Below are 15037 nucleotides of genomic sequence, written 5' to 3' on the forward strand. Positions count from 1 at the left end.
TGGAGTTGAATTTTCTTGAAGCTTTCCTACTACAGAACTATTTCTGTCTGAGCATGTCATTAACATTCCGCTTTAAAAGACATCCACACTAGATATGTTGGTTGCTCCGATATACTTGTTAAAGTGTGTGTGTATGTAAGTGTGTGAGGTGGGGGCGAAGTAGTCACGGATTACTATTTAAATTTATATAAATAAAATAATTACGGTTAGTACTGAGAGAAGGAATAAGCCTACAAAGTCGGACAAAGAAACAAAATTTTATACTAGCGATAAGTACTTCAGAATTAGATATGCTTCCGTTCTCTCTATGTTATGTTTTGTTTTGTTGGGGGGGGGGGGGGAGGGGCTTAAAATCATCCAGATTTCAGTCAGTTAAGCTTAGAATACTGGGAAATATTTACTCTTGATACACAGTTTACGGTATATGTTTGAGAAGTACGACTGTAATCAGATTCACACGTCAACACATGCTTACAACTACAAATAGTGGAGTAGACTTCCTTAATAATAATAGTAATATTAATAAGCTATCTTTAACGAGGATAACACATTTGGTCATGGCTGACCCATCTGCCATGTGGTCCTCAGTTTTTGTAATAAAAAAAAAATAGAAGACCATGCACATAACCATGTATAGTTGCACACTCATTCGTACAAATTTGACAAGAATGACTATGTGTAACTATACTGGGAAACATACAAATATGAACAATATTCAATATACAGGTAAGCACACATATATACACACATACACATATATACATGCACATACATACACATACATCCACATACATATATACATATATATACATATACATACATACACACACACACACACACACACACATATATATATATATATATATATATATATATATATATATATATATATATATATATATATATATATATATATATATACACTCAGATACACACATATATATACACACATACACATATATACATACATATACACACACACATACACACACACACACACACACACATATATATATAATATTTAATAGTCACGTGATCTGCTCAATTCGATTATTCTTTGCTGATTGACAAATGAGACTAAACATCATATAATATTTGAATATATCATATTATGTCATATATGACGTATGTATAACTGAAAAATAGGAAATGTAAGAATTGTTTAATACATTTGTTATCACTTATATTTTCTATAACCTTTGGCGAAAAACAACGATTTGGGTTCCGTGAAATAGTGCACGGTGGGCTGAACAATTATTTCGGACAAAAACATATTTAACTTACTTGACGAATGCGTCAAAAAAGATACTTGGATGGTATGTCACACTTTAGAATAATTTAGGAATATCTACATAAATGATTATAAACTGAATCCTGTACATTATTTTAATGGACTTACACAAGATTATGATGTCAGTATGAAAAACGTTATAAACATTGCTCCCTGATTATGATACTTTGTTATGACTGAGTCTGAGACTACAGGACGACTCATTATGACGCCCAATAAATTCGCTAAATAAAACTGAGACTATTATGTATAAGTTCAAAAAGAAAGAAAATTTAGAATACGATAATTCAAGGTTAATGATATTCCTTTTGTTCGCCGGCATCAACAATATAATCGGGTCATGTACCAACACCATTCGTAGACTGAGAAAAAAAAGTTTTGTTGAAAAACGAGAAATACATTTTAGAAACACATTTGCACGAGTATTTTAAATAATTCCTTTCGAAAATACAAAAAGAAACTCCTAAAGAATCTGTTTGTTTGTGGGTTGTAAAACCATTTTTCAGGATATTATAATCTGCTATACATGGCAGTCTGTATGTGGCGTTTGGTAGGGTTGGGGTGGGGTGCTCCCAATATATTATTTAAATTACTATGGAAATCCCACACAGGCTCGATTTTGTAGGAAGTGAAATTAGTGATAGAGACAGGTAAAGCTCAGAGCCCCCAGCCAGCAATGCCGACAGTTAAATTATTGAGAAGACAAAGGTGAAATTCAAAGGAATAACAATTTAATACAATCCAATATTCAAATGATAATAATTTCCCAATCATCCTTCTTCCTCTCGACCAAGTGATAGGCTATTGCATCCTGTGATTTATAGTGTGAGATCGCTTTTCCACCTGTCCTTGTTTTCTACTCATCTGTATCTCTCCTATCCCGCCAATTCCTTCTCTCCTTCCAACTTTCCTCCTAACTCCTTCTCCTTGACTGCCCCTTCTCCAATTTCTCCTCCTCTTCTCCTATTCCTCCTCCTCCTGAGTCTGCTCTCCGACTAGCCTTCGATTCACAATCGACTTCTCCACTAGTCTCTATTCCGTCTCTCTCCCAGAGACTCGGGACTAAACCACACCGGAAGTCTGTCCCCTAAAAGCTTCCCGTGAAAACACAAGGATGTTAGCATATTTCCTTAACCATCTCGTCTCACACTAAACCAACAATCAATCATCAGATAAAGGCTTTTACATGTTTCGGTCACGCATTCGTGCACATCGAAATACCCATACGCTCTTGTATGTTAAACAACGTCGTAATAAAAGCACGGTATCAACTACTTATCATACAGACATCAATAAATTGCGTCACATCCATATATATATTCTTATTCTCATTATACTGAACAATAGCACAGCAATCAGACGCATCTCTGTACATTACACTCCCACAAGTGTACACAAATATTCAAATATCCGTATTAACTAATTTTACACACTGCAGCCATTTTCCAAAGTTACAATTCAATTCAACAGTTGCAAAATCTAGAATATCACATGAATAAATGCACTAGTTTGCTACGAATTAACCAAATAGCGAATTACAATATTAATTCTAACTACGAGCTAACAATCTACATAATTCTTTACATAATCATAGCTCATTTCTCAAATACGCATGTAAATTAAACACTACAAAGGTAATTCTATGTACTAACGATTCTAGTAATGAAGTATACATACTGCACATAATTACAATTACAATGCCGTAATATTTTGCAATAATCGAGCAAATAATTCACTGACCTTTAAGAAGCTTTGTCTTTCCTTAGAATTTCCTAAGTTTTCCAGCCAATTCACGAGTGGTTTCCCGGAGTTATTGCTACAACTTCTGAGCACGATGTTTCACAATGACTGGGGTTTCTAGTCTAGAATACTCAGTTAAATTCGGGTTGAAATGGTGACCACACCCTCTCTCAATTCCGATTGGATATCGATTATACCCTGTTCTATTCAACTTAGCAGACAATGCTCCGGCCGTCTGTCGGCGTGGTAAGATTTACGATGCCAATAAGGGTCATTTGTTCTTGAACAAAGCTTTTGTTCTTGAACAAAGCTTTCAACGTTCACATGTGATTTTTGACACACAAAAGCTGGGCTCTCGTAACAATTATGAACAGGGCCACTATAACCGAGGGGGTCTAACATATAAACGTGGCTTCTAACCAATTCCTTTGTTCTTGACTTAGGGGGCGCTCACCAGTTATTATGTACTTTTGAGAGAGTGACGTATGTAAGGTGAAGCTGTTTGCATTTAAAACATGCACAATGGAGAGAAAGTTGGTATACCTCTATGCTCCATTAATGCAGTGTGGATGATATTTCTTTGGATATTGTACTTTTGGAAATTGTACATGATCTAAGCACACTGCTAACTAAAATGACTGTTCCCTTGTACTAAAAATTCAGCCTGAATTAGTCTAAAGTACACTATCCATAGCAGCTGTTAAAATAGGGAAAATGAATTTTGCCAGACTAGACAATACCAGCTTCTGAAAGTGCAATGAATGAGTTACCAAATATATAAAATGTATTTTAAAAAAAGTTAGCAGCTCTTTTTTATCCAATTTACCTCTGAAGTTTCGGAAGTGAAAATGACCAAGTGGAGCTAGCACTTTTTTGAAAGGTACACATCTGGAGTAAGGCCAAGCTGTATACTCTATACCTCATATTACACCAATCAATCGTACACCAAAATAAAGGGAATTAAAGGTTCTTTGAATTATACCTAAGATATACAAGGTCTTTTTTAAATAGTCAGCATAACCAGTGAAGAAACTCGGGGAATTTCTTTATCTTATGCAAAATACGAAACTGTAGAGCAACACCTTACGTAATCGGGGGCAGGCAAAGTGACAACTATATATTGGGCTTGAAAAAGACCCCGAAAATAATCACCGATTCACGGGAAGGTTACAAGCGTTCTCACATGTTCACGTTGGTCGAGCCAAAACCCGGACACAAGCGGACAGTAGTGACATGTCTGGGTGAACTGTAAATGCGAGCGCCTTAGACCACTTGGCTACCCGGTGCTCGCTTAAAGAGCATGGCTGACATACGTTACAGATACAATAATAGAGAAACAGGATGCAAAATCTTCCGTTCCTGAGTGACTGTGGACGCATGAAAACAAAAACATATATGCATCTTACTGTATGAGGTTGAAGTTGTAGTACATTTCTGATTAAAATTAAAACAATATACAAACCCTGGTTTATTTTATTAGAGTCATGGCTACACTAGTTCATAGAACTGTTTGCTTATTTGACACAAAAAGCAACAAAAGAGGTTTAATTTTTTTAAACTGATGAACATAGATTGTATTCGGTAACAGATGGAAAGTTTAAAAAAGAGAGCTGATGTAAAAATATGTAATTAAGAAATGAAATAGCTTACACTTGAAGATGATATTTTATTTAAAATTAGAACAGTTATATGTAAAGATATAGTAATAGTTATTTAAAAAATCAAAAGATAAAACTTAACAAAACATATTTATGGTGGTTCAACAAGGGTACTAGCAAATTTGCTTTTGTATAACTTTTGCAACTTCTGCTATAACAATCTAACACTACTGCAGTAATAAAAGGAAACTTTTAATGACGGAGATAAATTTTGTATGTGTTCGTGTATATTTTGTAACGGCATAGCAGAAAACATCTAGTCTTTCGACACGTATGACTACAAAAAGTAGATCGTTGGTGTTCCTCAGATTAATAAAAAAAAAAGAAGCCGGGCCATTTTAAAGAAGACGTGACTGACCTACCTATACAATAAATTTGTATTGTTAAAAGTAAGTTATGTGCTTCTGGAACTGATAAAAATTACAAATAAATCGATGGTACTTGTACTGAATATAACGTGATTGGTCTTAGACAAATTCAAATGTAGTACTTAATGTCTTGGGAATCTAATATATCCAAAGCCTCGTTCGTAAATATTTATTTTCAAAGATTGATCATTTTTTTTATTGTGTAATCTAGTTCATTCTCATACTATTATCCCGTACAATACGAGATTCATAAACCAATATAATTGCATAAATTGTGTCATCATTAAATTTATATAACTGTTGTTAACCTTATTGCTGCATTTAATGCTATACTTCTAATTGTATTGCTGTATTTAATGCCATACTTTTAATCTTAATGCTGTCTTTAATGCCATGCTTTTAATAGTAATGCTGTACTTAATGCCATGTTTTTAATAGTAATGCTGTACTTAATGCCATGCTTTTAATAGTAATGCTGTCTTTAAGGCTATACCTCTAATTGTATTGCTGTACTTAATGCCATGCTTTTAATAGTAATGCTGGCTTTAATGCCATGCTTTTAATAGTAATGCTGTACTTAATGCCATGCTTTTAATAGTAATGCTGTCTTTAATGCTATACTTCTAATTGTATTGCTGTACTTAATGCCATGCTTTTAATAGTAATGCTGTCTTTAATGCTATACTTCTAACTGTATTGCTGTACTTAATGCCATGCTTTTAATAGTAATGCTGTCTTTAATGCCATACTTTTAATAGTAATGCTGTACTTAATGCCATGCTTTTAATAGTAATGCTGTACTTAATGCCATGCTTTTAATAGTAGTGCTGTACTTAATGCCATGCTTTTAATAGTAATGCTGTACTTAATGCCATAGTTTAATTCTTAATGCTGCATTTATTGCCATGCTATTAATTTTCTCAATTAATATATTTAATGCCATGTTTTTAATCATCTCAATTAATGTATTTAATTACATGCTTTTAATCTTTTTGTTCTATTAATGCATTGCTTTGAAAAGTATTGTTGCATTAATGCCATGCTTTTATTATTATCAATTGCTGTACTTAATGTCATGTTTCTAATCGGATCCATTGCTGTATTTTATGATATGCTTTTAATCTTAGAACTGTATTTAATGCCATGCTTTTAATCTTGTTGTTGTATCTAATGCCATGATTTTAATCTTGTTGCTGTATTTAATGTCATGCTTTTAATCTTGTTGCTGTATTTAATGTCATGCTTTTAATCTTGTTGCTGTATTTAATGCCATGCTTTTAATCTTGTTGCTGTAATTAATGTCATGCTTTTAATCTTATTGCTGTATTTAATATCATGCTTTCAATCTTGTTGCTGTACTTAATGCTATACTTCTAATTGTATTGCTGTATTTAATGTCATGCTTTTAATCTTGTTGCTGTATTTAATGTCATGCTTTTAATCTTGTTGCTGTATTTAATGTCATGCTTTTAATCTTGTTGCTGTATTTGATGTCATGTTTTTAATCTTGTTGCTGTATTTAATGTCATTATTTAATTTTATTGTGTAATTAATGTCATGATTTTAATCTTATTGATGTATTTAGTGTCACGACTTTAATCTTGTCGCTGTATTTAATGCCATGATTTTAATCTTATTGCAGTAATTAAAGTCATGCTTTTAGTCTTATTGATGTATTTAATGTCATGATCTTAATCCTATTATTGTGTTTAATGCCATGATTTTAATCTTATTATTGTATGTAATGCCATTCTTTAAATATTATTGCTGTAATTCATGCCAAGCTTTAAATAGTATTAATGCATTAAATGTCATGCTTTAAATCTTATTTCTCTATTTAATTTCATGATTGTAATCTTATTGCTGTATTAATGTCATTATTTAAATCTTATTGCTGTATTTAATGTCATTATTTAAATCTTATTGCTGTATTTAATGTCATGCTTTTAATCTTGTTGCTGTAATTAATGCTATGATTTTATTCTTATTGCTGTATTTAATGTCAGTATTTAAATCTTATTGCTGTGATTAATGTCATGATTTTATTATTATTCCTGTATTTTATGTCATTATTTAAACCTTATTCCTGTATTTAATGGCACGCTTTAAATCTTATTGCTGTATTTAAGGTCATGATTTTATTCTTAATGCTGTATTTAATGTCATTATTTAAATCTTATTGCTGTAATAAATGCTATGATTTTAATCTTATTGCTAAAATTAATGTCATGATTTTAATCTTATTGCTGTATTTAATGTCATGATTTTAATATTATTGCTGTATTTAATGTCATGGTTTTAATCCTACCAATTGCTGTATTTAATGTCATGATTTTAATCTTATCAATTGCTTTTTTATGTCATGATTGTGTTCTTGTTGCTGTATTTAATTTCATGATTTAAATATTATTGCTTTAATTAATGCCATGCTTTAAATCATTTTGCTGTATTTAATATCATCATTTATTTTTATTTCTTTATTTAATGTCATGATTTTAATCTTATTGCTGTAATTAATGCCATGATTTTAATCTTTTTGCTTTGCTTAATGACATGATTCATGCCATGCTTTAAATCCTATTACTGAATTTAATGTTATGATTTTAATCTTATTTCTGTAATTAATGTCATGATTTTAATCTTTTTACTGCATTTAATGTATTGATTTTAATCATATCGCTGTAATTAATGGCTTGCTTTAAATCTTATTGCTGTATTGAATTGTCATGATTTTTTTCTCATTGCTGTAATTAAAGCTATTCTTTTAATCTTATTCCTGCTTTTATGCTACGCTTTTAATCTTATTGCTTTATTTAATGTCATGATTTTAATTTTATTGATATATTTACTGTCATGCTTTTAATCATCTCAATTGCTGTATTTAATGCCATTATTTTAGTCATCTCAATCGCTGTATTAAATGCCATGATTTTATTTATCTCAATTGCTGTATTGTATGCCATGCTTGTAATCTTATTAATTGCTGTATTTAATGCCATGCATTTAATCTTATCAGTTGCTGTATTTATTGTTATGGTTTTAATCTTATCGATTGCTGTATTTAATGTCATGATTTTAATCATAATCTCAATTGCTGTATTTAATGCCAAGATTTTATTCTTATTGCTGTATTTAATGCCATGATTTTAATTGTATTACTGTATCTAATGTCACGATTTTAGTCTTATCTATTGCTGTAATTAATATCATGATTTAGTCATCTCAATTGCTGTATTTAATGTCACGATTGTAATCATCTAAATTACTGTATTTAATACTAGGATTTTAATGTTTTTGCTCTATTTAATGCCATGTTTTTCATCTTGCCAATTGCTGTATTTAATACTAGGATTTTAATGTTTTTGCTCTATTTAATGCCATGCTTTTCATCTTGCCAATTGCTGTATTTAATATCATGATTTTAATTTTATCAATTGCTGTATTTAATTCCATACTTTTGATCATCTCAGTTGCTGTAATTAATGCCATGATTTTAATTTTATCAATTGCTGTATTTAATGTCATGATTTTAATGTTATCTATCGCTGTATTTAACACAATACCTTTAACCTTGTTGCTGTATTTAATACCATTAATGCCATGTTTTTAATCTTCTTGCTGTAATTAATGCCATGCTTTTTATCTTATCAATTGTTGTATTTAATGTCATGATTTTAATCTGATCAATTTGTGTGTTTAAAGCTTTGATTTTTATGCAGATTTTTATTTCATTCAGTGTTAGAATGTATCTATGTTCGCTTATTTTCTCCTAAATTTTGTGTCTAATATGTAATTATTTCCTTATATTACATGATTACTAAGAAAGCTTCCAATCTCTATATTCTTTATTACCTGTTTTACATTATCTTGTAAATTTATTTTGAAGAGTGATCAAGTCATGTTCTTTTAGATTTATTGTACCCACAACTCGTAAGTACTCCTCGTAGATATAATCACACTTTAACTCACATATAGTTTTTATTTATTTTATACATCTTATTTTGGTTGTTTATATTAAATTGTTATTATTGATGGAACGAGTTTCTAATTGATGGATTATTTTGTTGCATTTCGCTATTGATTTATTTCTTTAGCTGTTGCAGCTATGATGGTTCAGTAACTCTAGTCTTTGAGACTTCATTGCTTTCCTATCACTTTTTACGCATCTGTCTCTGAATTTATTTTTGTTCAATTGGTTTCAAGAATTTGTGCATTGCAGCGCTGCTATGTTTTTCTTCTGATCTTTTGTCTACTTCCTCCTTCACAGCTTGCAGTGCTTTTTTGGCATCGGACAGGGTATTAAATTGTAGCTTAAATAAGTCATATGCAAATGAAATTTTGTCCGTTGTCATTGACCATCTCGTGAGTAACTATTCTTCAACTTTGTTATCTATTTATGTTATACCACTATTCACATTCGTTAACTTATTTTTAGTTCGTTCTCTCCATATTATATCTTTCAGGTTATTATTTATCAAAGTCCGATGCATTTATGTCGACAGGTCATTGTACAAATGGCCAAGTAGCTGCTTCAGACGGTTTTAACAAGATCACCTCAATTTATAATACAGTTGTTGCTTAAGATTAAGTCATTATGTAACATAAAATTGCTTGTGCATCTTAAAGATATTATAGTACAGATTTGCCTCTTATATTTGTGACTTTTACACAATCGTCAATTACTTGGATTCTTTATTTGTTTTAAAAAGTTTGATTTGACTGTATGCTTATTTGTGATTTCTTTCTCTTTTAATGTCTTTGCTTCCATGAAAACAGTTTAGTTTTGACTTTTCAATATTTGGGCTTTCTGTGTTACAAGCTATTTTGCTTTTATTTATATTTCATTGCATGGTAACTATTGTATCATGTTAAATTCCTCATGACTTATTTCGTTACCACTTATTGCTTTACTCATAAGGTCATCAATACTGCTTTACTTACTTGTAGAAGAAGTTACAATCTGGTCATATCTAACAACCTCATTGTGTACTTACTTGTAGAAAAAGCTACAATCTGATCTTGTTTAACAACCTCATTGTGTAATTACTTGTTAAAGAAAGCTACAATCTGGTCTTGTTTAACAACGTTATTATGTAATTACTTGTAAAAAAGCTACAATCTGGTCTTGTTTAACAACGTTATTATGTAATTACTTGTAAAAGAAAGCTACAATCTGGTCTTCTTTAACAACGTTATTGTGTAATTACTTGTAAAAAAGCTACAATCTGGTTTTGTTTAACAACGTTATTGTGTAATTACTTGTAAAATAGCTACAATCTGTTTTGTTTAACAACGTTTTTGGGTAATTACTTGTAAAAAAAGCTACAATCTGGTCTTGTCTAACAACGTTATTGTGTAATTACTTGTTAAAGAAAGCTACAATCTGGTCTTGTTTAACAACGTTATTATGTAATTACTTGTAAAAAAGCTACAATCTGGTCTTGTTTAACAACGTTATTATGTAATTACTTGTAAAAGAAAGCTACAATCTGGTCTTGTTTAACAACGTTATTGTGTAATTACTTGTAAAAAAGCTACAATCTGGTTTTGTTTAACAACGTTATTGTGTAATTACTTGTAAAAAAGCTACAATCTGTTTTGTTTAACAACGTTTTTGTGTAATTACTTGTAAAAAAGCTACAATCTGGTCTTGTTTAACAACGTTATTATGTAATTACTTGTAAAAAAGCCACAATCTGGTCTTATTTAACAACGTTATTATGTAATTACTTGTAAAAAAAGCTACAATCTGGTCTTGTTTAACAACGTTATTATGTAATTACTTGTAAAAAAAGCTACAATCTGGTTTTGTTTAACAATGTTATTTTGTAATTACTTGTAGAACAAATTACAATCTGGTCTTGTTTAACAAACTTATTGCGTACTTACTTGTAGAAGAAGTTACTCTCTGGTCATATATAACAACTTCATTGTGTACTTGTAGAAAAGGCTACAATATGGTCATGTTTAACAGCCTCATTGTGTACTTACTTGTAGAAAAAGCTTCAATCTGGTCTTGTTTAACAACCTCATTGTGTACTTACTTGTAGAAAAAGCTTCAATCTGGTCTTGTTTAACAACCTCATTGTGTACTTACTTGTAGAAAAAGCTTCAATCTGGTCTTGTTTAACAACCTCATTGTGTACTTACTTGTAGAAAAAGCTTCAATCTGGTCTTGTTTAACAACCTCATTGTGTACTTACTTGTAGAAAAGGCTACAATATGGTCATGTTTAACAGCCTCATTGTGTACTTACTTGTAGAAAACGTTACAACCTGGTCGTGTTTAACAACCTTATTGTGTACTTGTAGAAAAATTACAATTTTGTTTTTCAACAACCTTATGGTGTACTTACTTGTACAAAAAGCTACAATCTGGTCATATCTAACAACCTCATTGTGTACTAATTTGTAGAAGAAGTTACTCTCTGGTCATATCTAACAAATTTATTGTGTACTTGTACAAAAGGCTACAATCTGGTCTTGTTTGACAACCTCATTGTGTACTTACTTGTAGAAAAAGCTTCAATCTGGTCTTGTTTAACAACCTCATTGTGTACTTACTTGTAGAAAAAGCTTCAATCTGGTCTTGTTTAACAACCTCATTGTGTACTTACTTGTAAAAAAAGCTTCAATCTGGTCTTGTTTAACAACCTCATTGTGTACTTACTTGTAGAAAAAGCTTCAATCTGGTCTTGTTTAACAACCTCATTGTGTACTTACTTGTAGAAAAAGCTACAATCTGGTCATATTTAACAACCTTATTGTGTACTTACTTGTAGAATGATACAGATAGCTTTCATCCTAGTCTTTTCTCTACCTGTGCCACTAGAGGTTTTAACACTGTGCTCATTGTCATTACTCCTATTCACTACCTTGATTTAGATCTTAGCATGGGCATATATTTACCTCCCTTGTGTCCAACAACATTCATTTTTTCTATGTATTTACATCATTATTTTATCTGGTGGTATGATATCAGATAATCAATCATTAATGGATCTTGTACATATTATGTCTGGAAACTGATTTTCCTGTTCATTAATTAATTTAATTGGTTCTTTTTAAAGTAACATAATAACAGTTTTGAAAACACAGCTCTTGTACACCTAAATGGGATACCTATTCTAAATGTAACAATCAGACCACCTGTGAAAAAACTTATTTTCTCTGATTCATCTTGAGCACTTTCAGTCACAGACTTAGCTGTAACATGTCATTCATTGCCTCTTGCGCTTGTTTTAGTTCCTCTACTTTGGCTTTTAAATTCTTGTGACTGTTTTGCATGTATACACACATACATATATTTTTATGAAAAATGGCAAGTGTTTCATGTGCAATACAACCCTCATTTTCTGCTTATTAAAAACTGCTTTTCTACTTATTTAATCAAGACCATTATTCCACATAAATGTTTAAAAAATACATCTAAATATTTTATAATACTGACTGCCAGATGTTGCAAGACTGAGAATAAGTGTCAATTTAAAGTTATTGATTTTAAAACAATACTTTTCCTATATATTAATTTTGTTTAATTTCATTCTCTTAACAATTTTTGTCCATCACTGATTTTGTTTTGAAACCAATAAGGCGATATACTCATAAATTTAAAATAATACTTGCATTAATTAGTATCGTTGACAGAGTCACTATGGAAAAAAAAGCTGTTAAAACTGAGATGAGCAAAATGAATCTTAAATTAAATGGTCTCACAGACTGAGTTAACACAGAATAAAAGCAACTGAACTGAACACATAAAAGACAAGTGCACAGCAGCATTGACAGAGTTAATAATGAAACAAATGGAAACAGAGGTATTCTGAATTGCATCATACCACAGAAATGGGATCCAAGAATGTTGCACTGGATGTTAGAATGAAATTACACCTCAAACATTAGCTGACACATATGGATTTAATTATGTTCCATCCTGTTTTGCTGATTACAGGATATAAGCAATAGATACTAGACAACTTTATCTAATTAGATTTTAAAAAGTCAGGTTTATAAACAAATTTGTCAACTTGATTTGTTTACATCTTTTACATGTTAGATTTATTGTTGGTGAACCTTATTTTATTTTTTCACTGCAGTACCTGTAGGTGAACAAATTTTTGCTTACTCGGTGGAGATAAAGAAAGAATTTGATATAAACCATGATATAACAAATGATGTCATAACAGCTGATTAGAATAACATAAACAAAAATTCATATAATACCTGGAAGAGAATATATATACTATAGTGAATCACTGAATTGTGAGACCAAAAAAAGCCGGATGTTGTTCCATCAGGAGGTATTGTGAAATCCTGCACCAGTATTAAAATATGAGACTCAAAATAAAGGGCTTATGTTGTGCCTCTGACTGAACATAGACTATACTATTTTTCTCCTCGGATGCACCTCACTTGAGATGTTCTGCCTCTGACAGATCTTATCTCTGGAGAAGATGATTTTCATCCCCAAAAAGACTACAGCAGCAGTCAAGATTGTGACCACAAAAAATGTAATGGCTTAGCATTTACTTTAAGCAACTAAGTTCCTTGCTTCTAATGGATTTAATCAGACTAGGTCAAAATGGATGCGTTTACCAGCCTTCTGATGATAAAGTCATATATCTAACATTTTTCATTGCAGTTGTGGTATGTACTAGCATATACGATCTGCTTACAGGTTTTTATGATCACGCCCAGCTTGACCTTGGAGAAGTACACCTTTGGTGAACAACGGCTTTCAGGTGCAAGAATGTTTGTCCCTTAAGGACATTGACAAGGCTGCACCAAAAATGCAATTGCTTTTTCAACCAAACAAATATTTAAAATGTCATATACTAAACATCAGTGTATGTTAAATACCTAACTCCTAGCATGCAGGCAAAATACCTCAAGGAGTTAAATGCTGCAGTCCAACACATCATTGTCATTCCCAGCAGCATTAAAATAGAGCAGACTTTATAAGTTTGATTAATGACAAGTAAAGAAATGAAAATGCTTTTCTTCCATGATAACGTTGACAGAGAATCTTGGGTATTATGGCTAATACACATTTAAAAATGTAATTATATTGCCAATTAATAACATGTATCATCAAACATAAACAATTCTACTTTGTTCATTGCGATGTCATACATGTGGTGATTGTATAACCTGTGTAAATGTATTACATGTACCTGGTAATTTTCCTTGTGATCAAATAAGCAATCATCACCTGTCTCATAGTGCACATTCTTTGGAACATGCATTTCTATTTTATTCATTTTTTTTATTAATTAACCTACATAATTCTCTAATGAGCTGGCATCAGTCATGAGAAGTCTAATTCTGTCATCATATTTGCTTATCAGCATGGTACAGAATTCATATACCAACCATTTCAAAAGATCTAACACTGCAAAACTGCATGATATAGTTTGGTTATTTTGATTTTTTAATACTTGTTTTTGTAGGTGAAGCTTTAGATTTTTTAACAGTCCCACCCTTTACTGTATTATTCAATTTACACTCCATTTTGGTACTTTTGGTTTGATACCCTTGAATCATTTAACAATTTATTTTGCATAATTTTCATTGCAGTTATTTTCTCTGGAACAGGGATGGTCCATGAAATGGTCATTTTAATGTGCTGTTATCTCCAAATCCACTTCTATAACCCACCGTGCATCACTGACTCTATGAATATTTAACAAGTTTTTCTCTGCCTACATTTGTTCATTTCCCCATCTTACATTTGTTACTCATGTGTATTGGCTCATTGTTCGGTAATATAAATTATTGGAATCTTGGTAAAAAAGATGCATTACATTGACTTTAACACTGACCTGACTTCCTGGTTGTACTCTTCTTTGTGACTTGGATGCTCCCATGTTGTTTTCTTCTATCATCATCAACACAATAACTGAAAGTTCACTTTGGCACATCTGTGTTTTATCATATAAATGCCTTCCTTATTCCACTCCAATCATCAAATGCATGTCATAG

Source organism: Sinohyriopsis cumingii, chromosome 10, assembly GCF_028554795.1.
Source record: "Sinohyriopsis cumingii isolate HCF-2022 chromosome 10, ASM2855479v2, whole genome shotgun sequence".
Taxonomy (NCBI): Eukaryota; Metazoa; Mollusca; class Bivalvia; order Unionida; family Unionidae; genus Sinohyriopsis; species Sinohyriopsis cumingii.